Here is a 13020-nt window from a genome sequence, read left to right on the forward strand (position 1 = left end):
TGCAGAATACTTGCTGCATGTCTTTGCTTACCTTTACCTGTTCACAAGATTTCTGTGAGGGTTTATTTTCTTTGTCCCTTGTCCTTCTGTCACATTTAACCATGTTGTCTCAAATCTACTTGGAGACTCAGATGAGACAAAAAAAAAAAAAAAAAAAGAAAAAAAGACAGATGAGGACATAAAACCACTGAAAAATCTGAAGTGTTGTTTTCATGGGAAACAACAACAAAAAACCCTGTATTTTCGATAAAGCTGTAGGCAGAACAGTCCATTTACACTGATGTTATTGCCCTTTCTGAAACTATAATTTCATGCAACATCTTAAAGTATTCTAGTCTGGCTTTGTACCAGTTAGGATAATGGAATTACTAAGCACGTAAAAATCCTTGTTCTAGTTTGTGTGCTCCCAGAGGCATGTTCACAGGTACACATTATTTCCCTTTCTTTAAACTGGAATCCGTAGCTACTTGACAGAATTTCAATATGAAATACTTTGTCTCCCCCAGTTATTGAAATAACTGGGGATAAAACCGTCCACAGAAACCTTCACAATGCCTTTTTAAACAGCCCTTCTCTTATTGTTCATCACTGAACAGAGTGTTCCCTTTCATGCGCTCTGCAGTGTTCAAAAACTTGTTGGAGAACCTTTTTGGTGTCTTGCAGACTATAACTTTGTGCAAGATTTTGCTCCAGCATCCTTGTTCCTTCTGCTGTGAATATGCAAGGCATTCCCCCTGTGCCTCCCAAATATCTTAACTAAATGGACAGGCTTCCCTTTATTCTGAAAGCCTGTCCGTGTTGGGCACGGGGACTGTGTCTGTGCTAGCCACAAGTCCAGAAGATCAGATACCAACACATGGCGTTGGAGTGGCTGCATCTCCGAGGTGATCCTGTAAGTTTTACTGTGGCTGTAACCATGTAGATAAGCCTGCAGCATGTTTGTGCTCTAATTGAATGCATTATCTGGCTAATCATGAGAACTTGCTGGTGGAATTGTTTTATTTTCCAAGTCTAGACCTGAATAGCTGTCAGTCTAAGCTTTGATGTTCTAATTCTGTTCATACAGGTTCCTGGGGGGAAAAGAAAACACTATTTCAGAAGCAGTCAGGCATGAAAAGCAAAAGGTTCTTATCTGAGCTAATAGAAGAGACCTAACACATACAGCTGATAGTTCAGAGTGTTAACTTACGGTGCTGTACACAGAAACATGCCCTGAGTAACTATTCCCCAATATGCTTTCACATATGTTTGTAAATTACATGACACTTTTAAAAATGCCTTGCACGCTGCTCCTTGGTTTCTTCAGATTTTTTTACGACCCTCGGAAAGGAAGTATTGGGATGCTGCTTCTGTTCACCAAGCTCTGTTTGACACAAGCGAGGTGGGAAACTTGCCACTTGAGTCACAGGAACTCCGGCTGCTCTATCACAGTAGGGGAGAATAGGCTGCTCGAGTTTGCAAACCTGGTTCTCATGCCTGAGGGGCTCACTGGGGCTCACTTCTTCCTTCCTTCCCTGCCGCTGTGCAGCTTTCACACAGGAGCCTTGCTGGTTTTAACAGCAGCTGAGAACTTTCTCATGCCAGTTTCTGTACTTTTTTATTTTTACTCTTCGAATAACGCAAAAAGCTTGACTACTGGGAACCACTTCTGGAAATCTTTTCGATGGGTAAAATTGTCTGGGGCCTCATGCTCTTGCCTTTTCATCATCATCAGAAAAATAACAAAATCCTGTTCTGTAGGGACTGAGCTATAGCTCTCTTATCCCTGTCTCTGACTGGAGTGAATCCAGAGCAGAAATATTTCCCTCACTGCCTTATTAATTTACTTATTCTCTCCATGTTAGCAGACATTAATAAATCATGTTCTGATGACTAGCTGACTAACTTTTCCAAGAAAATCTTTCTACTGAGATGTCTAGGACAAAATGTAATGTCACGCCTTCATAGGTTAGCTTTCCACTTCCGAGTGAAATTCTTTAATTTTCTTGCTTGATGTCCTTTGTTCTTTTTCCATGCAGAAACCAATGAAGGAGTTGAAATGCTTGGTACAAGATGTCATGCAGTCCACTTATACACATCTATATGTGTTTTTCTGCTGCATGTATTTGCATGAAGTATCACTCTATGCTTTTATCAAGGAACGAGGTAATGCAGAGCTGAATACTACTGCATAGATGTGCATGCATGCTTCACACAAACATATTTTATAGGCTTGTATCTTATGATGTTTGAATGCATTTTTTGTCACGTTGATTTTCTGTTCATTGCCGTTTAGGCTTATTCAGGAGATAACATGCTGTCATGGGTGCCTAGTCAACTGGGGGTAGAATATCAAGTCAGAGAGACAGCGTGACTAAGACTGGAAACAAAAGGTGTGTTATTTTTCTTGACAGGTGCTCTAAGTTCCAGGAATTTGGAAATGTTTGCTGAAGCACCCATAGCAGAAGCCCCTATCTTAATGCCAAATGTTCAGCACTTAAGCATTTCTAATCAGATTGAGGTACTCAGCCAACACAATCTTTTTCATGGTAAGGAGAGTTTATTAGGCTGCACTAAGTTGCACTTTCAAACCAATGATCTCAACTCTGAGAAGAAACCATTTTCATGATTAATCCTGAATTTCTGCTCCTAGAGCTTTTCTGAAATGAGAAAAAAAAGCAGAAGCTTTGCAGCTAATTTCAGCAAAAGCAAGAAAGCTTGCACTCCATCTGTAATTCCAAACCTGCCTTCTGAAATAGTAATTAGAGGTATTTTTACAATAAAATTTCCCCATCATGTGGATGTCCAGATGGATGGGCAGGCTTTTTCTCCTCATGCTCAATGTAAATTAGAGTAGGGAACTGGTTAGGCAAGGCTCTTGGGTTTCATTTCCAACTTTACCACTTATTCCCTGTGTGACCTATGAGTAACAGTTTATTTTAGCTAATGCTTTGTTTGTAAAATTGAGGTGATTATACTTTTCCTCTGGGAGAAGAGGGGAACTGTGCTAAGGCATAAATCAGACAGTGGAAAACAGTGTAGGAGAAACTTGCAAAAAACTTTGGTTGCTACCCTGGTCTCCCCCAGGCATTTGTAATGCTTTTATGTTGGGAGAGGGGTGTTGCACAAAACTAATAACCCGTGCAGGTTTATAATCTAAAGTCGTAATCATGCAAAGATTTAAATATTTAATGGGAGGATGCTAAGCTTGTTCCCAAGCCTTTGTAGGTTGGAGTGCAAAAAGACATAAAGGGTAAGAATAGTGTGTGAAACAGTGAAGCAGTTGGCTAGGGTAATAATGGACATATGTGTGGGTAGTTTCACTTGTAAAAGTTTGAACATGAATCTTGGTTATTAACGTGGTTTGAGAACACAACTAAAAGTGCTACTGTCCAAATTTGTTGTATTTTATAGTAAATTGAAGCATGTAGATTAGGAATCTGGTGCCTTAAGCTCCCTCTGAAGTCAGTGGATAGGAGGAGATGTGCAGAGCACAGCTCATCCCATTTGAAGTCTCTGCTTTGGTTGTGGAAGGAGCCTGGAGTAAGTAGGATGCTAATGTGGTTACCACGGGGAACAGCTTTAAAGTAAGGAGTGATAAATGCAAGGCAATATCTGTAAAAGAGCAGGCTTCTTCTTCTTTTCATCCCGTCGGTAAAGTGACTGTTAAAAGCCAACACAAAACATCTAGGAAGAGAGCATGTGTGGTAGGAAGCAGCCATGTGGTATTAATTTGAGAGTGCTGTCTTATTCACAGACAGGCTGCAATTCCCCTTCTTTTCACAAGGACAAAATACTGGGGGAAGATCTTCAATGGCACAAGGGCAGTTACATGCAATTTATCAGATCAGGGATAGGTGACCTTCCCTTGGGTTTTTGAAAGCTCCTCTTTAGTCCTTGAATTCGAAACAAAGCTCTTAGAAACATGGGTGCGTGCACACACATGCTTCTTCTGCCAGAGTTTGGAGGGAATCTTTTACATCTTTTAACGAGCATTTTAAAATGTGTCAGAGCTGCTTGATTTCCTTGGCCTCATAAGGGAAGGAGCCAAGAGAGAGATTTAAGTGTTCACGTGTCATGAATAGAACAGCTGTGGAAGTGGAATTCTTTTTCCAAAAAAAAAAAAAAAGTATTTGTTTAACAATATTCTGTGTATCAGCTGAGCTGGACAAACTGTGCAAAACTGGAAAGTTACGGGTATAGCAGTAGCACAGGATTATTGCAAAGGTGTGTGGTGCAGCCCCTAGCTCCTCTTCACCCCTATATGATGGATTTTCTCTCCAGAGAAAGCAAAGCTTCAAAAATCCCTTCCTCCAGAATTCACCTGCTGTGCTGTACCTTTGTACGAGCTGCACACAGCTCGGAGGGAGGCCCCTCCTGAGTGATTCCCCACTGCTCGCTTGTGCGCAGTGGGTCAGATTCTGCCTCCCAAGGAAATACTTTCATGCAGGCTATAACAGGGCTACCTTCCCCAAACCTCCATCTGTCTTTCATGTTTTAAATTTGACAAATTGAGCCACAGTGTGTGTATATTTATACAGTCGGTGTATAAATATACCTTGACTTCCATCCAACCTCTCTTTATCTCCAGAGATCTGGGCCCCTTAAAGAAAATGTTATCTTTTGCCAGCAGCACATAAGCATCCATTTACAGATTTTTTCATAAATAGAGCCTTCCCGAGGGCTGTATTATTGATTTACTTTTCACCTAGCACAGCACCAGTATCGTGATCAGAAAAGGCTACTCTCAAATTGTGAGGTTCTGTTTTTCCTTTAACTCCATTATCAAAACATTCACTCTTTCCAAGGCCTGTAATAAAGCAGCCTACCTCTGCCAGAGAGAAATAGTGTTTATGATCTGACTCGTGTCTCTGATAATTGAGACCTGAATGCCAGAAAGTCATAAAAAGTTCCCTCTGGTCATGGAGTTACTTCTTGTTTATTTTTCTTGCACTAATAATCTATTCTTTCCCACATTTTTCTTCCTGTTAAGCACAGCACATTGAATTATCCAGTCACTGCAAGAAGCTCTAACAGTCCTGCTGTATCTTACGAGTTGTTAGGACTGCATTTCATTAACCGTAATATACCAGCATGCAGTGTTTACGGGAATAACAACGCGTGGTACAGACAGAGATAAGCTCCTGTCAGGAAGCGTCTATAAAGCACAAGCAATTCCACTGCTTGTTCTTTATGTTTCTGATATTGTTGGTGGAATTTCAATTTTGTATCCTGCAAATGCAAGCAGTGCTTGTGATAGTTATGTGCTACTGAGATAGCACCTGCGGGCTGCAGAGTAGGGAAACATCCGTCTTTGTATTTCCGTGCATGAAACGACGAGTCAGGGAGAGCAGCGCGGCTGTGCAAGGCGCTGCACGAAATAAACCAAGGCCGTGCAGAACTCAGAATTAAATAAAGCTACAGCGAGAGGTGAGAGTGGAATAACAACAGCAACAAAGTGGGACTAGCTTGGAGAAGGGGCACTATGAGCTAAACTGATAGCAGCATACAGTGGAGAAATCACCGTGTTCACTTTTCTAAAGTCTCCTTAGCAGGAGTAATTTTCTTCAGTAGAGCTTCATCCTACAATGAGCACAGAATTACTTCTGAGATTTGGAAATAGGCAAAGCATTTTGCAGCAACTAAATTCAGGCTGCAGCATTCTTAGGACGCGAGTATTGAAAGTGAGTTATTTGAAATGACAGAGCCCACTTCTGTGAGTTAGAGCGCTTCTGTTTCCGTTCGCACTGGGTGGAGGGAAGCATCATCCTGTAGGTAATGGTCTGGAATGTTTCACTTCCACTGCAGGTTCTCACCGCTTTTGCTGTTGGTTTTACTACCTGTTACAGTAGTATATAAAGAAGTTTTAGCACTGAGGAAAAACTTAACTGTGACTGCTGCTGGGTGAAAACAAGTACACAGTTGTTGCCTCCAAGCCTGTTTATGTCAGTTCTCCTTTAGTCCTCCCTGATGACGCAGATACTTAAATTGGGACCATTTAAACTTGTAACACAACTTGTTCAAATCTCAGAAATACATGTTTTTATACTAATATGTTGCTCATGTGGCTCAGAATACATTGGTGTCTCCCTTATTTTTAAGATTAGCATATGTTGAGTAGAGAGTATATTCATTCATTGCTTTATTTGTCACAGAACCAGTCAAGTCAGTCTTACATTCTCTCAGAGCCTGGAAAATTTTATAAGGCTTAGGGTTTCTTCAGGAGGTCATAGAAACAGATGATGCCTTTCCACCTGATGTTACAAAAACAAAGTTTTCTAGGTGCTTGTCCTTTCCTACTGGGCTGTCGTAGATCTTACATGAATCATTGGAGTACTGGAGAATTACTGGTGAAAGCATGTATTGGGCCAGGACTAGCTGATGCTTTGTCCAAGAGACTGCTATTAAGGGGATGAAAATAGAAAATTTCCATGAGATTTGCTATTTCCCTCTCCTGAGTCTCTATACCTTCTGCCTTTCCTTGTGCAGCAGTGATTGTTCTCAGCATTAATGGCACGTTGAGGACAAAACATGTACTATTCTTTCTTTTTTTTTTTTTTTGTTTTTGTTTTTGTTTTTGTTTCAATATTCCAACCATGTAATCAGCTGGAGTTCTGCTTCAAAGGAGAAAACCACTGAAGTATCAGCTGGTTTCTTTGCTGTCAGCCCTTCTCTATCTGGGTATTTTATGCTGTTTGTCAGCATGGTTTCTAAATACCTGTGGCCTCAGACTTTGAAGGAGTCCAGCCTCTCCAAAAACCGCTGATGTTTCTTGTCGTATAGTTTGCATAATTCTTGCAGTAGGCTTTTTTTTAAAATTGAGAGTCGTATGTGGTTCAAACATAAGGGGACCTCCGATTGTAATCCCCTCCTCTCCTCCTCATCAGCATGCTGTTTGTAGAGTCCAAGCACCTCTATCAGTCTTCCTCGCAACTCCCCCTTGCTTTGCTCTTTGGACTATACCTTAGGGCATAGGATAGTGTGGAGCATTACATATTTTCTGTGCTAATAAGCAAAAAGAGAAAAAAAGGAACAACAACCTGTGCAATAGCTTGTTCCAGCATGTGCTGTAACATTATTAGCTGATTCCTTTGGAAAATTACCACCAGCACAGCTTTGCTGACTTGCACATGTATAATGTATAAATGGAGCCATCAAAGTTTAATGCACCCTTAGCAATGTACTTCCTAATACTGCCTGTGACATGGGTTTCATTTTTTTGTCTCAACAGTTTATCACACCCAGCATGACACCAGTGCAGTATAATGAAGTGCAGTTCAGCTGTGCCATCCAGGTAAATCTTGTCTTGTGTTCACTTTTCCACCATGACGTGCAATACTTGTTGATGGTGTGTTTGTTTTTTTTTTTCCAGCCTTACAATGTAGTCAGGCTGCCTCTCTGAATTTATCCTTAATACTACAGTAGTGGCCACAGGTTGTAACTAAGGTCCAGTTATTTTCTCTCTTAAGCCTTCATAATTGCATACAGACACACACAGGGTACTCTTTGCCCTAAGGAGGTTACGATTTAACAGACTGAACTAAAAAATGTGAAGACAAATTCATTATATAGAACAACAGTAGATGGAAAAAATAATAATAATAAAATAAAATAAAATAAAAATATAATAATAATAATAATAATAATAATAATAATAATAATAATAATAATAATAATAAAACAAGATATTTTATAACCAGGATCTTCCATGACCAGTAGATCATGTTCAATTTTTTCTTAGTATAAAAATAAGGGAGAATGAATCTCAACTGATGGCGTGTAGAGAGAAGGAAGAGATGAACAGCAAGACAGAAAGTCACCAGGGTGAGAGAAATACAAGGTTGGAGTCTACTAAAAGAAAATGCTATTGCTTCTGACTTAGATTTGTTATAGAGGCATTTGCAGAAATCTGAAAACCATGATTTAGAGAGATGTTTGCCCTACGATTAGTAGCCAGTGTGGCAGATTGATTTTCAAAGTCTACACGGGAATACACCCCCTCCATCTCTGGAGAGTGTCTATAATCAAGTTGTGCAGTTGCTTTTGTACATGTAGCAAGACCATGCAGAGAGCACTGAAAAAGGAAGAGATGCAGAAGGTTCAGCTTTGAGAGTCCACACAGCTGAGTAGTGGAAAATTATGATAGGATTTAGATACAACCACAGGAAAACCTAGATTTGCAGCACGGCTTTCAGCCTGGAAGTCAGCATTTGTATGGTTTTACTTGTGAACTGAAACTCTAGGAGGTTGAAATCTAATGAGAAAAAAATGAGTAGCTATGTGAAAAGCCATGCCTCAGCTTTGTAGCATCCAGAAGACTGGACTGCTGAGCTGTGATGATCAACTGGCCTGTTTCCAGAGGGAGATCATCATCGGCTGTGGGCTCTGTTGGTTTCAAAACTACCACTTTTGGTATAGCCATCAGGGATCAACAATAGATGATTGCATAAGGTTAGGTATTTTTCCTTTAATTAAATGCATTGCATTTAGCATCTTCCCCTGAAACCATGTGTTTGTTAACTTTTACTGTTGGTTGAATATATATATATATAGGCTTACATATATCCAACAGGAACTCTCGGCACTGTGCTAATTGCTTTGTGCTTTGTGCCATGTATTTTTGGACTAAACTAGTCATTGACTTCACAGATTTCTTTACATTCTTCTCTCCTGCAAAGAATTATGTTCTGTTACAGCTCAAGAGCTCTCTCCATATTGTCAAGCTCCCTTAAATTTTCAACCCCCAAAAGAGTTCACAGCACTACTTATTTTCGTCTACAAGCCAGCAGGTTTTGATTTAATAAGGAGTAATAATATTTTCCAATGTGGATTTATTCCAGGATAATCCAATGGCTTTTCAAAATGGAACTGCATTAGTTCTGTAAGGCTCTGATACAGGGTGGCTTCATGCCTTTCATTGCTGCCCTCCTGCTGGCTGGAATCCTGTTGCTTTGTGCCACAGGCTTCATATCATTTGCCAGCTCAGAGCCTGATTTTGGAAGCAAGAAGAGCTGAGCTCTCTTCCTGCTGCTGCCATGAAGTTATGAGCATGAGTGGTAGGCAGCCCTCCTTGCTGATAAGTACAACATCTCATGCTGCACTTCTTAAATTTGTGTGAACTGTTATGTTCTTGGTGGCTTTTTAAACTATTTTTTTTTAGCTGACCTGAATTGTGTTTATTTAATTCCTCTAAGTTCACTGGTAAATCAGTAGCAAGGAGCATTTGCACAGATTCTCATGAAACTGCTCTGGGTTCATGGGTACTGGTTTGCACAGGGTCTTGAGGACTAACCCAATGGTCTTGGAGACAGCAGCAGCAAAAACTATTGATCAGGGAGTGTTAGAGGAATTGATGAGGACAAAATGATTCATTTTGTGAGTAGATTCAGTAGGGCTGAACCCATTTCTGAGTCCACCATGCCAGGGCAAGCAGCTCTGTAGGCTGTGTAAGGACTAGGAGTGCAAGGAAGCAGCAGCACCTCCGTGCCGGGTGAGCTGAGAGAAGGGCAAGCAGAAAGAACCTTTCCTTCCCCTCTTCCTCGCCCACTACCCATTATTCATTTTAAACATTAACCTTTTAGGGAAGTAGAAAACAATCACATATACTGGAAAGAAAAATTGGTTTGATCTTTTCCGTAATGGCTTTCGCAGCCCCAAGAAAACATGAAAGTTAATATTTAATACTAAGCCACAACAACAAAGAGAGGCTGTGAGTAAGGGGGGTGAGACGGGTTTTTTCTTGCCTTCAATGCTTACTGAGCTTCAGAAGCATCAGTAAGATCAGATTAAATTCAGAAGCACAAAGTACTTGATTAAGGTGGGGAGAAGAGTAAACTTTTCCCTGTGGGGAGGTGAGGTGACAGGAAACAGTTATTTCATTTTTGGGTTGCTTTTTATTGAGGTAAGTAATAGACATATTCCGTTGTCTCCGTGTTGTCAGAACACCTCTTCAGTCATCTCTTCCATATTTATTAGCAGAGAGGAGAAGGAGAAAGAGGTGAAATTTATAGAACATGCCATTAATTACTGCTTACCCTTCTGTTTTGATGCTAGCAAGTGATTTATTTCTAATAGGCGTGCACCGCAGGCATGGTAAACAGGCAACAAACCTGAATCAGTACCAGTGCTGGAACGAAAATTGTCAGCTCAAAAGTGCCCCAACAAACCTGTCAGAAAAAAAGTTTCATTAGAAGTCAAATAAATTCAGTTTATGACCAGCCATCTTTGTTCACTTTCGCTGCTAAGGTCACCAATTTGAGTTTAGTCGAGGGAAGCTGCAGCACTGAGGTCTTGAGAAATGCGCAGCGCAGGCAGTAGCTGAGTAATGCTGGGAGAGTTAAATGCCATCAGAGAAGTGATCACAGAGGGAGAGAAAAATAGAGGCAGTGGAAATCTGGGCCATGCATATTTCAAGAGATAGAAGCTTAAATTTAAAATGGGTGGCACGGGTTGAAAAAATAAGACTATCACCTAACAGTGCTCCTTGAGGTTATGGGGTAGAAATCAGGGCACTTAGACTCTAACTGTAGTGAGTGGGGCTTGTTTTTAAAGTTCTGGGTTTGCTGTGTTTCCAGGTACAGGAGGAAGAGCTTCGTGTCCTGTCGTAGGAGAGACAATGTAAGGGGACACTCAGGTCAGTGCAAAGAAAACATAGAATAAATGCATTTTTCTCAAAAAGCTCTTAGGTTTCTCAGGTACCTCAGACTACCTTTTTGAAGCAATTTAAGTACTCGAGAGGTAGTTGCATATTTTAGGAATGCTGAGTGATTTACACTCAGCAAAACAGTAAACTTAAAACAGGTTCCAGGCTCATTTTCTGCTTTACTTCGTCTATATTTCCTCCGTCATAAATTTGTGCTGACAATGTCCAGGTGCTCCTGCAGGGAAAAGGCAGGTAAATTTCTTCAGGGATTTTCTCTCTCCTTGAAATCTGTGATGAGCTTTCCTACTGTAATACACTCAAGTGTTTGGAAGGCTAATAAATTGAATGGGTAGGTATAGGAGATGAGATCTGTTTCACTCATCAAAACTGATTTATTTATAGTGTCATTTCTGAGAAGTTCCACTGTGGATCTTTTTGTAGTCTATCTACAGTGAAAGCATTCATATTTTGTTAAATTAGGAGTCAAACAGATGCAGGAGATGAGAGTATGTAGATATCCTTCTTTGTTTTGCTGTCAGAATATCATGCTTTGTCCTATGCCTTGGAAAGCAATGCATTTTCCTTCTCTGGAGGGAAGTGCAGGGTTTAAGTAATTGGGCCTGCAATAAACTGGGCTCAGAAAACAGGGGATCACTAGCTTGCACCTCAGTTGACATTCTGGGTGAGCAGTTCATCTAGGACACCTCACCACCAGCTAAACAAGAAGCAGCTTTAGGTTCCTGAGTAAGAGATAGGACTGAAGCATCTTAGCACACGTGGCTCTCAGTCTTGTCTCCATTCCCTCATCAGCTGCTTCTTGTGCAGTTAACCCAGAAATTTTCCAGAAGCACCTGTCTCACAAACCTTGAATCTTCTACAGATTTCTGAAGCTCTTTTCCTAAAGGAAAGACCGTAAGTACCATATACAACAGGCTCTAGCCCTTACGTTAGCTGGGGCTAGTATGTTCTGCTCAAGCACGTGATGGTCTGTAAGGCGGACAACATGCCAAATCAGAAAAAAAAAAACATTAAATTGTATGTAACAGGCAACTGTTTGAGTACCTTTATCTGACTAAAAGGCCATGCAGCACAAAATGGAACTTGGAGCCCTGGTGGTTTATTATCAGATTATATAAGCTGACCAGTGTGCTGTTTGGAGTCTCTGCTTGCTTTCTTTCTTCCAGCTCTCTACAAAATGGAGGTCCTTAACCCCTAACCCTCTTGGTACTTGGAAACCTCAGGTTTGTGTTCGCAGAGGGAATCTATCTCACATCCTGTTCGTGCCATGCATCTGATGACTCGGAGGGATCCCTGCATTCCCAGCATACTGCATACTCACAACTCAACTCAAACTACCAGGGTTACCACTGTAGGCTTCTTTGGCAGTTTCCCAGCTTACTCAGAGAAAAAAAAAAAAAAAATTCTTAATATTTAATGTGAAGTGGATATCCCTGGAGCCAGTTCTTCCCTTCCTCTCTTACACAAGGGAAGCCTCCGTTCCCTTCCTCACAGGTCAGTGAATCTCACAGTGCATTCTCAGCAAGTGCAGCAGCGTTTGCAGGAATTGCACCTGTAGCACAGAGCAGAGAAACAGACTCAGCAGGGAAATCCTACATCACTCCATGAGTAGAATTGTGTAGTTGGGGAAAAAAAATCTCTGTTTTAGCCCCCAATTTTATGTAAACACAGCTTCTTTCTGTTTCATCTAGTCCAGCTTTTACACTTGTACCAATGAAAGAACAGCTGATGCCCATGTAGTACTCAATACTAAGATGATTTGACACAAGCAGCATATGTGTGTGGATTTGGGGTGGAAAAAGAGAGACCTCAGTTTGCATGTATGTTAATGACAGGCTTCCTTTTCTCACACGTGTCCTTAAAGAAATTCATAAGTCAGTAACATAAAAGAGTAGACTGCAGGTTGAAGTACATATCCTGCGTTTTCTGTTCCCTTACAAAGAGATGCTTAATCTGGGCACAGGCTTCACCTGTTATTTCATATGTAGCCAGGAGTTCCTCTGGTATTCTTTTGACATCTGATGGCATGTTTCATAAGTGCTTAGATTTTGGAGAGAGGATAGGAACATTCTCCTACTAGGAAAGCTGTCACAGTGCAGAAAGTTAGGATTTGTACCTCTTCCTTTTTGAAACTTTTCATGCTGACATTTTCTGTTCCAACAATGTAAGTAGAAAGCACTCCATTCGGAGCAATGAGCAGCTTCTTCCTACTGAAGTTAGCTCAGATTCCAGAAGTGCTCTGTGGGAAGGGAGAAAAAGGGTTGTAAGTCACATATTTAGCCAGCAGGATAATTAAGCCAGGGCGACTGAGATGAATAACTAAATTATCAGTACAAGTAAGTGTTAGAAGATCGTTTTCTGTATCTAGGTGTTAGGCATTC

Source organism: Anas platyrhynchos, chromosome 25 (assembly GCF_047663525.1).
Source record: "Anas platyrhynchos isolate ZD024472 breed Pekin duck chromosome 25, IASCAAS_PekinDuck_T2T, whole genome shotgun sequence".
Lineage (NCBI taxonomy): Eukaryota > Metazoa > Chordata > Aves > Anseriformes > Anatidae > Anas > Anas platyrhynchos.